At 46.8% G+C, this 17,479-nt stretch overlaps 1 pseudogene; it reads left to right on the top strand.

Moving 5' to 3' along the window:
* Positions 1-1,206: 1,206 nt before the first annotated feature.
* Positions 1,207-15,048, top strand: LOC116825208 (uncharacterized; annotated as a pseudogene).
* Positions 15,049-17,479: the final 2,431 nt, after the last annotated feature.

Genomic DNA, 17,479 nt, shown 5'->3' with positions numbered 1-17,479 from the left:
CATGTAGAGTTATCAGCGAAATGCTGAGCTCCTGTCTCCATGGAGTCACTACAAGACAACTCCTGCTCTTGGATTCTGCTATTATTGCACATCCTTCCCCCAAGGGATTCTCCTTTCAGAATTACTAATGGAAGGGAGGGATTCTGGCTACTTCCCCCCGCATGGCTAGCCTGCCTGCCAAACTGCCCCTCAGCAGAGTACATAAGCATTGGTTCAACCCATGGGACAGTCTGGCTTCTTCCACCTCTCCAAGCGGTGCTTAGAGAGTGAACACTGCCCCTGAACTCTTAACTAGCTGGTGTGGACGAGCCCCCGGCAGGGTTACAGCTGGTTTAGCAAGCTCCAATGCCCGGCAGTCGCTGGCACATGTTCCCACAAACCCTGAGAAATCTATGGGAGTATATTGGATCCAGCAGACCCTGGGGTGTCCAGGTTGGTGTAGAATGTCCCCTTAATTCTTCATCTAGTCATTTGCCATTGTGGGATCAAGATGCTCATGCCACAAGCTTCCAGTTGGAAGAGTTACTGTGACTCCAGTTATTGGTGAGAAACTGACATTTTTCTGGCCATGAAGCCTTCTGCTAAACCCACCAGCCATCCTATCTAGTGTGTGCGGGAATAGTACAGGACCCCATCAGGTGAGATGCTCGCAGAGGCTGCTCTAGGTACATGCAATGTAGGCAGTTGTCTATGGTGGCAGACTTTTGAGCAGCTGCCTACAGTGGCAAATTTAGTGTGGTCGCCCCCCAGTCATGCAAGACCACAACACCACTCAGTGGAATCTGGCACTGCCGCACTTTCCTTCATGATGGAGGAGTGTGACGGGGCCAAATCTGCCACCTAGGCCTCTGAGGAGGGGCATGGAACACGAAAGTTTTCCTAGGTGTGGAAAATTGAACTTTGAGCAACCTCTGGGAGAGAAGTGCTGATTTCAACATGCTCTGATAAAAGTCAATGGGAGTTTGAGGCAATCTCAAGAGGGCCTGGGAAGTCTAAGGACCAGAAAACTGGAACACACAGACGATCTTATGATTCTGCACTGACCTGGAGACGAATTGATTGGGCCAATGGTTCCCTGACCTACGCAATTTTTGAGAATGGGAAATGTGACCACAGGCGTCCGTTCCCTGGAAAGTCATGATGACGGGCTTATATCCATAATACACTGCACCGACAGCAAGGAGCAGAACAGAGATATCCACAGCCATGCACCCGGACAGCTCTACCTACAAAACGGGACAACTCTGAGCAGGTGAACTGGACAGTGCAGGGAGCGAGCAGCGCACCTGAGGAGAGGTGGTAAAGGTGAGCTGGCCTGACGGAGGGAGGCCTGTGTCGATTCCTGGCTTTGCTAATTTGAAGCTGGTTGGTGCCAACAATCAGGACTGTTTCTCTCTCTCCCAAGTAATGTCTTGGTCCTTCCTCTGCAGCGTGGGGCATGGGTCACTTGCTGGTGGATTCTCTGCAGCTTGAGGTCTTCAAACCACTATTTTGAGGACTTCAATAACTCAGTCATGGGTTAGGGGTTGTTATAAAAATGGATGAGTAGGGTTCTGTGGCCTGCTTTGTGCAGGAGGTCAGACTAGATGATCATATTGGTCCCTTCTGACCTATGAGTCTATGAGTCTAAAATCAGGACATCTGGTCACCCTACCTGTGAGCCTGCCCATATCTTCCCGTTAGAGCCTGAGAGGATTCTCATGCTCCCTTGAAGGCAGGGGCTTCTCAATCTGGGGGTCACACTCACCTTCCCTCCCTATATTGCCAAAAGGGAGAGGGATTCCCGACATGGAAAATGGAACACAGAGAAGGCTGAGAACTACCTCAAGGTATTAACCCTACTGTGAATCCCTCCCCTCCCATTGTTCAGTCACCTTCTCTTGTAGGGAACCATGTTCAGTGCCTGGAGTTTCTCCCCAAAGGGAATGTTAGCAGGGGGTGATCCTGCATTGAGAGATCTAACCAGTGTTGCTCCCCACAGCTCTTTGCCTTTCCAGCTTCACCCAGGGGAAGGCCAATGTGATCCTGTATGTCCTGCTGGCGATTTGCATTGCAGTGGCCACAGCTCTCATCGTGGTGAACTTTGGGAAATGTAAGTCTCCTGTTCGTTTCTATCTCGGCCTCAGATCTCATCTGCTAAGAGCAAGGCTGCTCTGACTAGTTTTGGTGGATTTTAGCAGTGGGGCACAAACTTGGGCTGAGAATGGAGGCTCAGCTGTGATGTTAATTATGGAGCAGTTGCCAGTGCTACGTACCTTTCACTCACCTCTGAGTTAAGGTGACCGGATTTTCAAAGGGGTGGGATTTGTCCTTAGCATAACTCCCACTAGCTTTCCATGGAACCCGTGCTCGTAAATCTCAGAAAAATCCCACCCAAAATCAGTAACTGGGCCGTGTTTGTGGTGACATTTTCAAGGTTGTTAAAATATTTATACAACATTTTTCTTTTATCAGCTGTGTGCTGGGACCAGTACAAAGGACTGGCTGCAGCTCCTGCTAGTGGAGAGGGAATGTAGGGAGTGAGAACAATGCAATGTGGGCATGGCACAGTGCACTGCCACAATTGCCTCTTCCACATTAACACAAGGAGAGATTGGGCCCGACAAATGCATTCCTTTCCTTTTTAACTTTGCAACCAGCTAACCACACACAAACCGAGACAGACTCCTCGTGGAAGTAGGCAACTTTCTGCTCCGCACAGCAGTCAGAACCCTGCACTGCTCTGCGAAGGCTGAACCTTTCCACTCTCAGCTTTGCTATGCTCCTTTGAGCTGTCCAGCCATATTCCACACCCGTGTGTGGCAGTGGCAGCTGCACTGCACATCTTGGGGCCACTGGCAGCTCAGTGTAACATAGAGGAGCCCCAGTACAGCTCTACATTGTACCAAGGACCGAGCTGATGTCCAGAATAATGAATCCCTGAGTTGAGCACAGTGCACCTGCAGCGGAGGATCACAGCTAGCATAAGGGAATGGACATCAGCAGTCTTGGGTGGTAACTGGAAGGAAAGTGCATTTTATAGCAGCACTAATGTCCCCACAGATATGGGTTTCCCCTGCTCACACATTTTAATCTGCTATCAAAAGTCTCATGTTCACAGTGTCCCAGGGTCTTGCTGAAGCCCAGCTGGATCGAGATACGATTAGAAGAGATTCCAAGAGAAATCTGTCACATCACCAGGATTATCTAGGTGAGAGGATAAAGCAAACGTTTCTGTTCCTCGTTAGATTTGGTGAATCCTTTTTGTTCTCTACGTCTCAAGGGTGCGGAGAGTCTGACCCAAGGGGTCAGTTGCATGGCTGGTGGAAGTTAATGTAGCTCGTTCAAATTCAGCAGAGCTGAGCAGACATACATCTGCTGGGGATCTGACCACAGCTCAGACAAGTCTGTAGATTATTGTTGAAATAGGAGAACCAGACGAGGTGGAAGCAGCTCTTAGAAGTTGTTGGATAACATTGTCCTCCTCCGAGGATCACTGACTGTCCAATGAGATTTTGTTCTGATGAAGTCTCGTTTCTACCAGCTTCTCATTGGCTGAGATATTTATGCTGCTGGGGAAGCCTTGGCATAGATGCATTTGGTCTGTCCCAGGAGTAGGCATGTGTCTGGGGTTCCCATAAACAGCCACTGATTGGATGAATGGGAACAGAGACCTGTGTCCTCCAGGACAGACCCCAGCTCAAACAAAGTATGGAAGCAGTAATCTGGACGGGGGAGAAGTGTAGTGGTGAGTCTCCACTCATCCAGCAGGTGGTCCATGCCAACCCACCTAACCTTGGGACCATTGTACAGGGGCAGGGCCTGATGCCCCTGGATTGCCTCAATGCAGTACTGGGTCTGACCTGTTCTTTCCACCACAATCCCCCTCAGGGGGTCATTGGCTGGATCTCTCTGAATAAACGTTGTTGTTAACTTCCCAATTTACTGTGGGACCCTCAACACTGTAACAAGCCTGCACCCACCTGGACTGCGTGGGTATCGCTGTGCAGGACATCATGGGTACTGAGAACATCACAGTAACAGTGGGTTGGTACTAAGGCCAGGTCTACACTGCGACTTTAAATCGGTTTAATGGCCGATATACCGATTTAACGCTGTATCCGTTCACACGACGTCGTCATTAATATCGAGTTATTCCCAGTTTTGCTGCTGATTTGAAAGAGTCACTTCATTTCTAAAAGCAGCAAAGAATCCTGTGGCACTTATAGACTAACAGACGTTTTGGAGCATGAGCTTTCGTGGTGAATCCCACTTCATCAGATGCATGTATGGAATTTCAGGGGCAGGAGTATATATAAGCAAGCAAGCTAGAGATAACGAGGTTAGTTCAATCAGGGAGGATGAGGCTCTGTTCTAGCACTTGAAGTGTGAAAACCAAGGGAGGAAACTGTTTTGAGTTCATGTCTCTGTGCCTCAGTTTCATTATCTGTGAAATGGGTGACATTTCTTGTCTATTTGTATTGTAAGGTCTTCAGCACAGAGACAAGTGTGTGTCTCTCATTTTGTCACTGTGCAGTGCCCAGAGAACAGGGTCTCGATATCAGTTGGGGTCTGTGTAGTGTTATACCTCTATAACTAGCTAAGTAATAAAATTACACCTAAACTCTTAAAGTATAGGCCTTTGCAAACAGGCCTGAATATCTGTATCCTAACATGCAGCACATGGAACTAGAAGGCCTCAATCTCATCTGAGGCTTCTGGGCAATAATATTGAAATAGTAATAAGTGAAACCCATTTACAACCTTACCACTTGCTGCCTGTAATGGGGGGACAATCACCTCTTGAATGATTTCTGCTGCTGCATCTGGTACTGAAGGACTTCCTCCTGCTCCTGGCCCCCCCCCGTAGTTGTCACCTTCAGTGGCTCTGTCTTCTGGCCAAGTCACACAGTCAAAAATGGATGAACACCTTCTGAAGTAGGAAAGAGTTCAACAACTGTCACCTTTCACTAGATGCTTCAGTCCCATCTCTGGGCCCTTTGAATCCTGCTCTTCGGAACAAGCCTTGTCCCTTTCCTGGAGCTTAGTCCACTTTGCTAGTGCAGGTGGGGACAACAGGCCTGCCCACTGCTCTAGGTCCCAACCCATGAACCCTATAAATAGCAACTCTGTATGGCCTCCTTTAATTGGTTGTTGCTACATTCACTGGGCCTCTTCCCACCTGGTCTCTCTATCGCCGTCCGTTAACTTAGATCTAGAGCTGTGAGCCCCTAGGTTTCGCAAATGCAGCGTGTTGAGCAACTCTGGCCAGAGCACAGTCCTGTTCCTCCCCACTCTGGCCCCAGCCAGGGACTGAGCTGCAGTCTGCGCCTGCACCTCTTTTTATCTGAGCCTGCTGGGCTCTGATTGGCTGCTTCTGTGCAGCCTTACTAGGCAGGCCTGCAAGACCCACCTTTGCTACTCCTTTTTGGGTTGTGATATAGTAGGAGCTGAGGGCCTCAAGCAGGGGGCCACAAAGTGCCAAGTACACCCTGTCAACCTGCCATTGCTGCATAATTTTCACACACTTCTGGATGAATGACCATGATCCAAGGCTCCCCATGAGCAGTCATATGGGAGAGGCAGCATGATGGCCTGCGTTGTTGTTGTTTAAAATTGAAACTCCCCATTCTTTCATCTTCCTTTTAGAGTTGAAGATGTCAAAAGAATTCAGTACATTTACCAAACAACTGGTTAAATGTATGTTCTGCTGGTGTTTCTCAAGAGATCGTGGCATAACCGAAGAGTATTGCCAACCCCGATGTTCAAAAATCAGGAGTCAGGCCCATGAACTTGGCTTAAAAATCATGAGCTTTTTAAAAATATGAAAAATGTTGGGCATATGTTATTCATCTCCTGGTTTCTGAGATGTTAGGGTCTTGGTCAGATCTCATTTTAAAGCTTTACTCCACAACTATGAGGGTCATAGACTTACCTTTTCTAAATGAAAGCTGAGATTCTTTCCTAGTGACCTGCGTCTAGGAACTGCTGCAGAAACTGATCAAATATTGTGAGAACTGTCAAAAAATCATGGGAGTTGGCAACATTGCATGGCCCTGTGCATTGAGGTGGGCGTAGGCGCCGCCTCCATGGGTGCTCTGGGGCTGGAGTCCCTGCTCTTACATTTTTCTTGTTGACCAGCCATGATCTAAACCACAGTCTTTGAATTCTATCAAGAGGCCTTTTTGTTTGGACTAATTCCGTCTTTCTGTCTCCCTTTTGCACCTTTTCCCATCAACATTTGTTTCTACTGTGATATTTGATGAACTATCAATCACTTTTCACAGCTGAGCTCACAAGGAGGCTAAATTTGTAGACCCAGTTATCGCAATGGGTCTTGAGTGGTGTCTGGGAGGAAAATGCATATTACAGCAGCACTGATGTCCCCAGAGATATGGGTTTTCCCCTGCTCATAAATTTTACTCTGTTATCAAGAGGTCTCATGTCTACAGTATCCCAGGGTCTTGCTGAAGCCCAGCTGGATTGAGATACGGCCAGAAGAGATTCCAAAAGAAATCTGTCAGCTCTCCAGGACTATCTGGGTGAGAGGATAAAAGAAACATTTTTCTCCTTTTGATCTGGCACATCTTTGGGGGTCAGACCCTTGGTGGGTGGAAATCACTTCAGTGGAGTGGAACCAACTTACATTAACCAGGGATGTGACCCACAGCTCATATAGGGCCGTAGATGATTGTGGGGAGTGGGAATGGGACAACCAGAGGAGGTATAAGCACCTCTTAGCACTGGTCTACATTGAAAGCTAACAATCTGCACAGCTACATCTCTAAGGGGTGTGATTTTTGACACCGCTGACAGATGTAGCTATGCTGACCTAACCCGTGCTGTAGACAGTTCTAGGTTGACGGAAGAATTCTTCCATCGACCTAGCTACTGGCTCTTGGGAGAGTGGATTAACTACAGTCACAGAAGAACCCCTCCTGTTGACTCGAGTGTCTACAGTGCAGCACAGCTGCTGTAGCGGTTCAGGTGCAGACATACCCTTGGAAGTTGTTGCATCACATCTGCTCTGATCTTAGGATCACTGAATGTCCAATGAGATTTTGTTCTGATGAGGTCATGCTTCTAACTTGCATCTCATTGGCTGAGAATATTACACCTGGGGAAGCCATGAACATGAGTGGAATTGGTCTGTACCAGGAGTAGGCACGTGCCTGGGGCCCCCATAAAGACAATTACTGCTTGGGTGAGTGGGAACTGAGACCTGTCTCCTCCAGGACACTCCCCTGACTCCCCTGCATCATCTGAAGAAAGGAAAGCAGGAATATGGGCAGGGGGAGGCCCCAGCCCGTTCCAGAAAAGTGTGGTGGTGAGTCCCGCAAACAGCCAGCAAATGACTCCTGCCAATCCACCTGCACTTAGGATCCATATGCACAGAGGGCAGGGCTAACTGGGAGCCATCATCGCTGGGGGTATAGGACTAGATGCCCCTGGATTGTGTTAATGCAGCCCCTGGATCTGACCAGTTTTTTTTAAACACTACAGTGTCCCCTTTTGTTGGGTCATTAACTGGATCTCTCTTAATAGACACTGGTGTAACTTGCTTTAATTTGCCCTGGGACTCTAAACCGCTGTAATGATCTGTGCACCATCTGGACTGCACAGGCGGGATATTCTGTAAGAGGCAATGTCCCTGGGCACTGAGGGAACATCACAATACCCAGAGGAAGTTAGTACTGAGATCCTGCTGCCTCTAAAAAAACTGGGCTCTGAGCCCCAGCTGAGTAGAGGTTGGCTTGCTGTGTGGCTAAAAGCGCTTGGGCCTGGGGAACTCACAAGATCTGGCTTCAGCTCCCAGTTTTGCCGGCTGACTTCCCTGTGTGCCCTTGAAAGTCCACTTCATTTCTCTGTGCCGCAAGTATTCACTATCTGTGAAATGGGTAATGTTCCTTGTCTATTTGTATTGTACTGTCTCTTGCTTCTGTGTCTATACCAAGTGCTCAGAGCAGTCGAGACCCAATCTCAGTTTCCCGTTTGTGCAGCAAACAAGGGGCACTAAATCTCAACTTGGGGGCTCTAGGAAGTACTCCTAATAGAAATCTGTAATAGCTACTAAGTGGAAACCCATTTACATCCTTGGCCAACGATTGCCCTTGCTCCATAAAATTTCAACACACTCCTGGATGAATGGTCCTTTATCCCAGAGCTCCCTCAGGGGCTTGGAATGCGTGGGTGGGGCAGCAAATGACATCCTGTGCTCTTATTTTAAAGTGGAAAATTTCCCCATTCTCTCATCTTCTCTTTAGAGTTGAAGATGTCCAAAGAATTCAATGTGATTAACAGTTCGACTTCTTAATGGTAAATGTTTCTGCTGATGGTTTCTTCAAAGAGGTGGGCATAAACAGTGTCCCTTGTGCTGCCAACCCCAGCAATTCAAAAATTCCATGTGTCCAGGCCCATTGAGAGTGGCTTAAAACTTGTACGAACCGCGCGTACTTGGGGGGGTTTTTCAGATCAAAGGTCCATTCATCCCAGTAATCCTGTCTTACCGACACGTGGCCAATTGCACAGGTGCCCAGAGGAGTGAACCTAAATAGGTTATGACCAAGTGATATCTTTCCTGCATCCAATCTCCACCCTCTGACAAACAGAGGCCAGGAACACCATTCCTTACCCATCCTGGCTAACAGCCATTAAATGGACTTAAGCTCCATGAATTTGTCTAGTTCTCTTTTAACCCTGTTATCGTCCTAGCCTAACACAACTCCTCAGGCAAGGAGTTCCACAGGTTGGACTGGTGCACTGTCGTGAAGAAAAACTTCCTTTTTATTTGTTTAATAACCTGCTGCCCATTAATTTCATTTTGGTGGCCCTAGTTCTATATTTACTTTTGGAACAAGTAAATAACTTTTCCTTATTTACTTTCTCCACACCACTCATGATTTTAATACCTCTGTCATATCCCCCTTAGGTCTCTCTTTTTCAAGCTGAAAAAGTCCTAGCCTCTTTAATCTCTCCTCATATGGGACCCTGTTCCAAACCCTAAATCATTTTAGTTGCCCTTTCTCTGAACCTTTTTCTATGCCAGTAGTATATCTTTTTTCATCTTTTTTTTTTAAAGATGAGGAGACTCACATCTGTACGCAGTATTCAAGTGTGGGTGTACCATGGATTTATATAAGGGCAATAAGATATCTCCATCTTATTCTCTATCCCTTTTAATGATTCCTAACATCCTGTTTGCTTTTTTGACTGCCGCTGCACACTGTGTGGATGTCTTCAGAGAACTATCCACGATGACTCCAAGATCTCTTTCCTGATTAGTTGTAGCTAAATTAGCCCCCATCATATTGTATGTATAGTTGGGGTTATTTTTCCAATGTGCATTACTTTACATTTATCCACATTAAATTTCATTTGCCATTTTGTTGCCCAATCACTTAGTTTTGTGAGATCTTTTTGAAGTTCTTCACAGGCCGTCTGCTTTGGTCAACTATCTTGAGCAGTTTAGTATCATCTGGCAAACTTTGCCACCTCACTGTTTTACCCCTTTCTCCAGATCATTTTGAATAAGTTGAATAGGATTGGTCCTAGGATTGACCCTTTGGGAACACCACTAGTTACCCCTCTCCATTCTGAAATTTACCATTTATTCCTACCCTTTGTTCCTGTCTTTTAACCAGTTCTCAATCCATGAAAGGATCTTCCCTTTTATCCCATGACAACTTAATTTACGTAAGAGCCTTTGTGAGGATCTTGTCAAAGGCTTTCAAATCTAAGTACACTATGTCCACTGGATCCCCCTTGTCCACATGTTTGTTGACCCCTTCAAAGAACTCTAATAGATTAGTAAGACATGATTTCCCTTTACAGAAACCATGTTGACTATTGCTCAACAGTTAATGTTTTTCTATGTGTCTGACAATTTTATTCTTTACTATTGTTTCAGTGAATTTGCCCGGTACTGATGTTAGACTTACCGGTATGTAATTGCCAGGATCACCTCTAGAGCCCTTTCTATTATTGGTGTTACATTAGCATCTTCCAGTCATTGGGCACAGAAGCTGATTTAAAGGACAGGTTACAAACCATAGTTAATAGTTCTGCAAGTTCACATTTGAGTTCTTTCAGAACTCTTGGGTGAATGCCATCTGGTCCTGGTGACTTGTTCATGTTGAGTTCATCAATTAATTCCAAAACCTCCTCTAGTGACACTTCAATCTGTGACAATTCCTCAGATTTGTCACCTACAAGGGACAGCTCAGATTTGGGACTCTCCCTAACATCCTCAGCCATGAAGACTGAAGCAAATAATTCATTTTGTTTCTCCACAATGGCTTTATCGTCTAAGTGCTCCGTTTGTATCTCGATCATCCAGGGGCCCCACTGTTTGTTTAGCAGGCTTCCTGCTTCTCATGTACCTACAAAAAACATTTTGTTATTACCTTTGGAGTTTTTGGCTAGCTGTTCTTCAAACTCCTTTTTGGCTTTTCTTATTACATATGTACACGTAATTTGGCAGATTTTTAAAAATAATAAATGTTGGGGTTGATGTATTTGTGTTCTTATTTCTGAGCCTTTAGGGTCATGCTTGGGTGACATTATTCAACTGTTCTCTGCCACCATGAGGGGTAGAAATTAATATTTTTTTAATGAAAGCTGAGACTCTCTCCTAACTGCATAAATCCAGGAGCTGAGGCTTGAAGAAACATATCAAATGTCATAAGATGTGCAATAAAATCCTGGGGGTTGCACATGGGTGGGGTCTGTCCTTTCAGTGCGCCCATGTACAGCAGTTCTTTTCTGCCCCCTGCTGTCTGCAGTGTCCAAGGAGCTGGCTGGGGTTAGGCTGGGGATCGAGGAGATCCAAGCTGATCATGTAAAAGACTCATCGTATCTCCAGGACGCCATAGGTGAGAAACATCCTTTTCCTTCCAATGCCTGATCAGTGCTGCTTCCTTGTAGAAGGACTTCTGGGTCTGATCTTTCCCTGTGGAGGGCAAGCTGAAATGGAAGGCGAGAAGGAGGATGAGAAAGGGGAAGTATGAGGATGGAGCAGATAACCCTATATGGATAATCCCATTTTAGTTTGGGATCAGCTGCATCCTGCTCCCATGGGCCTCCCCAGGTTTTATCCTGAGCCCAGTTCATGATGCAGGAGAACATTGGATCTCAGACCCAGATCCAGCAAAGGCACTTATGCATGTGTAACCCATTGGTGAGCACATGTGACAGGTAACCCCTCTGTGCTGATCTAGGAACAGCTTTATCTCAAGTTGTAGTAGTTCCTGCTTTTAGCCCTGGAGGACTCCAGTTTAATCCCCACATTGTTACCCATGATAGCAGCTGTCAAACAACTCTACGCTCCTGATTACTGTGTGGGATGACACATGTGCTCAGAGCAGTGGTTTTTGACATGTGGTCCGTAGACCCAGGGGTGTCAGCAGACAATATCTAAAATTTCCAAAGGGGTCTGCACCTCCATTCTAAAGTTCAGGAGTCCGCAAATGAATACAGCTTTGTGTATAGGTGCATTGCTGAATTGTGCTCTCAGTACCCTGTAGATACACAGGAGTGGGGGCCGGGTGTAGGAGGTGGTTGGGTGGGGGCTCTGGTCCACTCAGCACTGCTGAGAGCTCATAGCTTTCATGGCCTGCAGAAGGAATTTGGGAATGCTCAGCCTTTCTGGTATCAGGCCCATCCAATGCAAACATAAGCTGGATTCTGATCTTGGCTCTGCTGGTGTCAATACCGTGACTGTGGAATTAGACCTCCATAGAAGAGCTCCATGATGCAGAAGTGGAGTGTGGGCTACATGATTGTGAGCCTACTGAAGTAAATATTCCCTCAGTTGGCTTGAAGGAAAATCAATGAGCCCAGGATAGCGGAGATGCTTAGATAATATAATAGTGGACTCCGGTATTAGAGCATAGATAGGTCGAAGGTTGTGAATGGGGACAGATAGTGTGTTTGTGGATAGATGAACACGGAGAAATTTCCAGTTGCAGTTAAGGAAGGTCTGAGCCAGGCCAGAAATATCAACCTGTTGATTCTGGTGGCATTTTTCTACCCCCTGTCTGCCCTGACAGAGATAAAGAACCTAACACACAGCATGTCGAAGGAGCTGGCTGAGGTGAGAAGGGACCACGACAGACTACCGGAGGCCTTGAGCAGGGTGCAGGATGAGTTTCAGAACTTTAAAGGTAAAGAGGCACCGGGCAGGGTTGTGACGCCTGTGACAGAATTAACCTCAACTGCCCAGAGTCAGTGAAAGCCAACAGGGAACAACACATTTCAACTGCCATGATCCCAATAGCCCTATGGCCTGTGCAGCTTCCCCTGCACTGAAACTGACCACATCTCCCCAGCTGTGAGTCCCCAGTGGCTGTAGAGCCAGCACAGATGTCTCTGATGCCAGCCTACTGCCCCCAACTCTCTCATTGGTTCTATGCCTTGGGAACCAGATGTGATGTAGAACCAGCCAGAGACTCGGGGAGCCATAACCCGCTCCCTGATACCTGCCCTCCACTCAGTGCAAACAGACACATCTGATAATCTTGGCCCTAGCTAACTAAATATATAATGAATCCTAACATGGGATGGATACAATAGTGTGTGGCAGAAGCCACCAGATGATGCGGTAGTACAGCAGCTTGCAAGTTCTCTTTCCAAGCGTGTCAGCAGTATTGAAGACATGGTGTGTCGTTCTCTGCAGACTGTGAAATTTTTTGAGGGGGGAGCTGTTGCAACTAGTAAGGGAGTTTGCTCCCTGCCTGACACACTCCAACTAGAGTCAGTTCTTGGGGTAAAGTTGAACCCAGGAAACTGGGGCATCAGCGTCTGGGCTGAGATCACAGACTGGCCTGCTTTTTGTTTATGGGCACCTCTTTTCAAGGACTAGTGCACAGAGCGAAAATCAACAAGTTATACTAGGAAAATATTAAATCACTGATTTATTTTTTCAATGGGAAACCGACCTACCAGGCCCTGCCGTCTGCTACCACGTGTCAGAGGGGTGATACTGCCATGTAACTTATACAACCACCCCATACAGGATGAATGTCAAAATAAGAATATTTGCAACAAACTATTTGGCAAGCTTTTCAGCAGGATGCGGGGAAATTTCTTTGTGAAATTCATTAATAAATCCAAACACTGAATAAATTATAGAATTTCTTTAACTGCTTGTGATCACTTGGACTGCATTTTGACCCTCTAGTGCAGACCTGTCCCATAATTTGACTTCTGACAGAATTCACCTGCATGAAATGTCCACCTGGTTGGCAGCATTTTGAGAAAAGTTGCTACTTCTTTTCAACATCGGCTAAATCCTGGCCAGATGCTAAGCAGTTCTGTACCGATCAAAGGTCTGGCCTGGTTATCGTTTAACACCACAGAGGAACAGGTAAGCCATCCACTCAGATTCCAACTGTGGATCATGCAGAATGGAAGGAAAAAGCACAAGGGGTCAGATTCTGTTCTGCTACACCAGGGTGAATCTGGAGTTACTCTAGATTTACCCCAGCGTACCTAAGATCACAGTCTGGCCCAAGTTCTCTGGGAATTTAGCAATATTTTTGGATGTAGCTTGCTGCTCAAGGGACATTGAGGGGACCTGGATACTTATAGTCATTTGAAAAATGTTGTGTGAGCATTGTGAACAGAAATCTCAGTGTCAGTTATGGATGGTTCGATGGGAATCAAAATTCATGTGGGTAGAGGGGGGGCAGTTCTAATCCCTTGTGAATCCAAATCACAGAGTCCCATGAGAACGTAAAAAGAGCATTTGATTGCTAGTGACCTGGGCAGGATTTTAGTTGCTGACCCAGAGGTAAAATGCTTTTCACAGCAGCTCACTTCTACACTAGGGAAGGCCTTTTGATATCCTCTGGAAGACTCCACTCCAGATTCCTCATTGGGACTTTGCAGAAGGAATCCTGCCCTGAGGGAGGATCCACTTTAAGTTTTAAATTGAGCCTGGTACCTGCTGGGAACAGGACTTTGAGAGACTAGTTGGTGCTTAGAGGATGCCCATGTAGTGCAGAGGTTGGCAAGGTACTGGTGTGAATCTGGAGTCACCAGAACCAAAATCTGACTCACGAGCAGTACAGCTCATAGCGTGTGTATTTCACTATCCCATCTTCAGGCCTGGATTTAAGACTTTCCCAATAACCATGCTGCAGAATGGGACTTAACAGGAACTGTAAGATGGTTCCTTGGTCCCCCTGCATGGAGAAGTCCTATGGCCATGGATTTCACAGGCCCCAGAGGCAGATCCTCAGGAGCTGTAGAAGAACTGAAAATTACCTGCACCAAACAGCATACAGGCCAGTGTTCACCTCCCATTCTGAAGGGGAGATTTGCAGACAAAGGGTAGGGATGAGGCATTTGAAGTACAGCTGGTCAGAAAATGAACATTTTTTTTCCTGTGGAAAATTTCATTTTGGGGGACAAAGATTTGTATATATTTCAATTTTTTGGCTGAAAATTGCAACATTTCAACTTGGAAATGCTGCTGCAAAGCCTCATGGGAGCTGTAGTTTGGATGCCTCAGGCCACCATTCTTTAGAGATCAGGCTACCTAGTCAGTCTACATCTCCCATGATGCACAACAGTCACTCCTCTTGAAGAGAGAAAGTGATGCATCATGGGAGTGCCTGGTGCATTATGGGAAATGTAGGGTGGCCCGTCCAAATGTAAAGGTTTGGAAAAATGGGGACAAGTGACAATTTATAGCTACAGACTCTGCTGGCCACAAACACCGGCCCCATGAAACCTCCTCACCTCCCCCCTCAACTTCTGCTTGGGATCATGATTGTCTCCTTCACCTGTTTTCCCACATAGAGGTTTTTGTCAAACCACATCACTGAGCCGAACGTGTACTGGCTGGGCCTCAGCGACTCAGCGAAGGAAGGGGAGTGGCGCTGGCTGGATGGCAGCCCCCTGTCTCTCAGGCAAGTCGCTCTCTGTTCCGCCTCTGTGGAGAAAGAACTGTCTGTTACAATCAGCTGTTTCTGCTTTAAAGAGCCAAATGGAGCACTGATGCTATTGCAATTAATACCAGAGGGTTTCTGGTCCCCTTTATTGGCTAAAGCATGTAAAGAAAGTTGAGTCTGCTACTGCCTCCATGCTGATGTCATCCAGGGTCAGCACAGAGCAGGGACTGGACCTGGGATGTTCCTGGGGAGAAAAAAGCTGCTTTACCATAGGACATTCTGAGTGTCATGCTAAGGAAAGGTGCTAGAGAAAACAGCAACGTGGCCACGGGGACAGGGCCATGGAGAAGGAGCAGCACTCCTGGGTTCTAGTCCCAGCCCCATCAGTGTTCTCTGCTGGCTGACTGTGAGGCATGTATCTTCCTGCTCAATGCCTCAGTTTCCTCCCCTGTAAAATGCACTGGAAACTGATGTCCTCCAAGCTGAGAATAGCTCTGGCTTGAGCAGTGGCTAGGCCAGCGTCCCTCTATTCAGTGACTAGCACCAACCTCCCATGGCCCTGACATCCAGGCACCACCTCACACATTGAGTAGGTAGATCAGTCCATGCCCACCTTGACTCTCTCTGCTAAAACTATCAGACCAGTCATGGCCCATTGGCCTTGGTGACATGGAGGCCTGTCCCCTAGGAGCTGGCTCATTTCACTCAACCTGCATGGAGGAGGTTTTCAAACCAGAGACACTGTACGCATGTGGACTCTGTTCTTTTGCTATGACTCCAGCCACACTGGGGATTGGATGGGAGATGATTGTCACCAGGGCAGCCTGTGTAAGCCAGGAACAAGTGGAGCATTTGCAAGGGTTCTGGGATACACAGCATCCATCAGTGGGAGTTGCTCTAGGAGCAGAGCCATCTAAATCATGTTTCTGCAGTGCATGCACAGTCAAGTAACGATTTTGAGGCCAGTTGTATTTTTTTTAAAATCCCCCTGAAGTTTATGTTAGAGGCAAGACAGTGGGGTCTGGTGGCAGTGGGGTTGGACTAGGGGTCAGAAGATCTGGGTTCAAGTCCTGGCTCTGATGCAGAGTAACCCTCTGTGCATTTATGTCCCCATGAATATAATGACTTTGCCTCCTATATGAAGCATTTTGAGATCTCCTGATGAAGACGAGGGTACGTTATATATATTAGACTTCACTGACCTGAACCACTATCATCACTTCACAGAAAGGTGTAAGGAGCCCTTAGGTGGACAAGTCTATACCAGCACTGATTCGCTGATGCATACGTTTGAGGAAGAGGCGGCTATCAGTGGCGTTGCGTTCAATATCCTTCTGCTTTGAAATCCTGAATATGCCAATGACATTGTCCTGTTGGCCCAGTTCCGTGAATCGATGCAACTGAAGGTGAGCTGGTCAGGTGAGAAGCCGCATGCATCGATCTGGCTATTAACCCAGATAAAATGAAGTCCCTGGCTGTTAGCATCTAACAGACTCCAGCTCCAAATTACAACCAGCTCAGTGTTCAAGGGTCCGGACTGTTAAATATTCGGGCAGCATTATAGACCGTCCTGAAAGATTTGGGTGCCTGTAGCTCATATAGCAGAAGCAGGTGCCGCGTTTCAGATCCTTCAGGCTTCTCTGTGGGACCATCATGAAATCAGGCTTGCTATGAAGCTGTGGACATACAGAACCACAGTTATACCAACTCTGTCATCTGGAAGTGAAATGTGTGTGGTGCGGAAGGCGGAAGGACATCAGACTGATGTTGTCAATTCTCCTGATGTTGTCGTTGTTTCTGTCAGCTGTTTCATATCAAGCAGCAGGACGAGATCAGAAATGAGGGTATTAGAAGCTGAACTCAGCAATCGTCTCCATCAGCACTGGTTTGGGATCAGCAGCTTTCCTGGTAGGGAAGTATTATAAGATTGAAAGACCAACAAATTCCAAAGCATGTGTAAAAAGAAATGCTGCTAAACACCAGCTATCATGTGGGAGCCAAAAAGCTTATGATTGCCAGTGATGGACACAAAAGGAGTGTGCAATCAGGCCACTCAAAGTATCTTGCCTGAGATTGACCTGGGTGGCGCTCACTTTGCAGGGGCCATGTCCCTTTGGGATTAGCCATTAATTCAAATCAAATAGAATTAAGGTGGACACTTCTGAAGCATGGGGACATTTCTGACTCCAGGCAATTAGCGATTGATTTGTGCCCTGAAGCAGAAGGGCACAGGGGTAGAGCCCTTATATTTATTTTTTTATCCTGTCTAATGTAACTGGCTCTTTTTATGCTTAAAATACATAGGGCCTGATTCTTAGTTACACGAAGGTCCCTTTCTATCAGTGCAAAGGGCCCTGTTTAGAAATTGAATCAGGCCCTTCACCCTTGGCCTCACTGACATCCAGCGGCAGTGAGTTCCCCAGGCTAATTCTCTGCTGTGTACATTTTGAAGACATGTTTGTGGCAGTGCCTGCAATGTGTCGGGTGCTTTCCAGAGATGCAAGAAGGGACAGTCCTTGCCTAAGGAACTCACAGGCTAAGGATGGACAGACAAATAATCAGGGGCCAGGGAAGGGGAACAGCCTGTGGGATTGGCTGTGGGAGGT

This window comes from Chelonoidis abingdonii, chromosome 5, assembly GCF_003597395.2.
Source record: "Chelonoidis abingdonii isolate Lonesome George chromosome 5, CheloAbing_2.0, whole genome shotgun sequence".
NCBI classification, from domain to species: Eukaryota; Metazoa; Chordata; order Testudines; family Testudinidae; genus Chelonoidis; species Chelonoidis abingdonii.
This window is presented reverse-complemented; position numbering and strand designations above follow the sequence as displayed.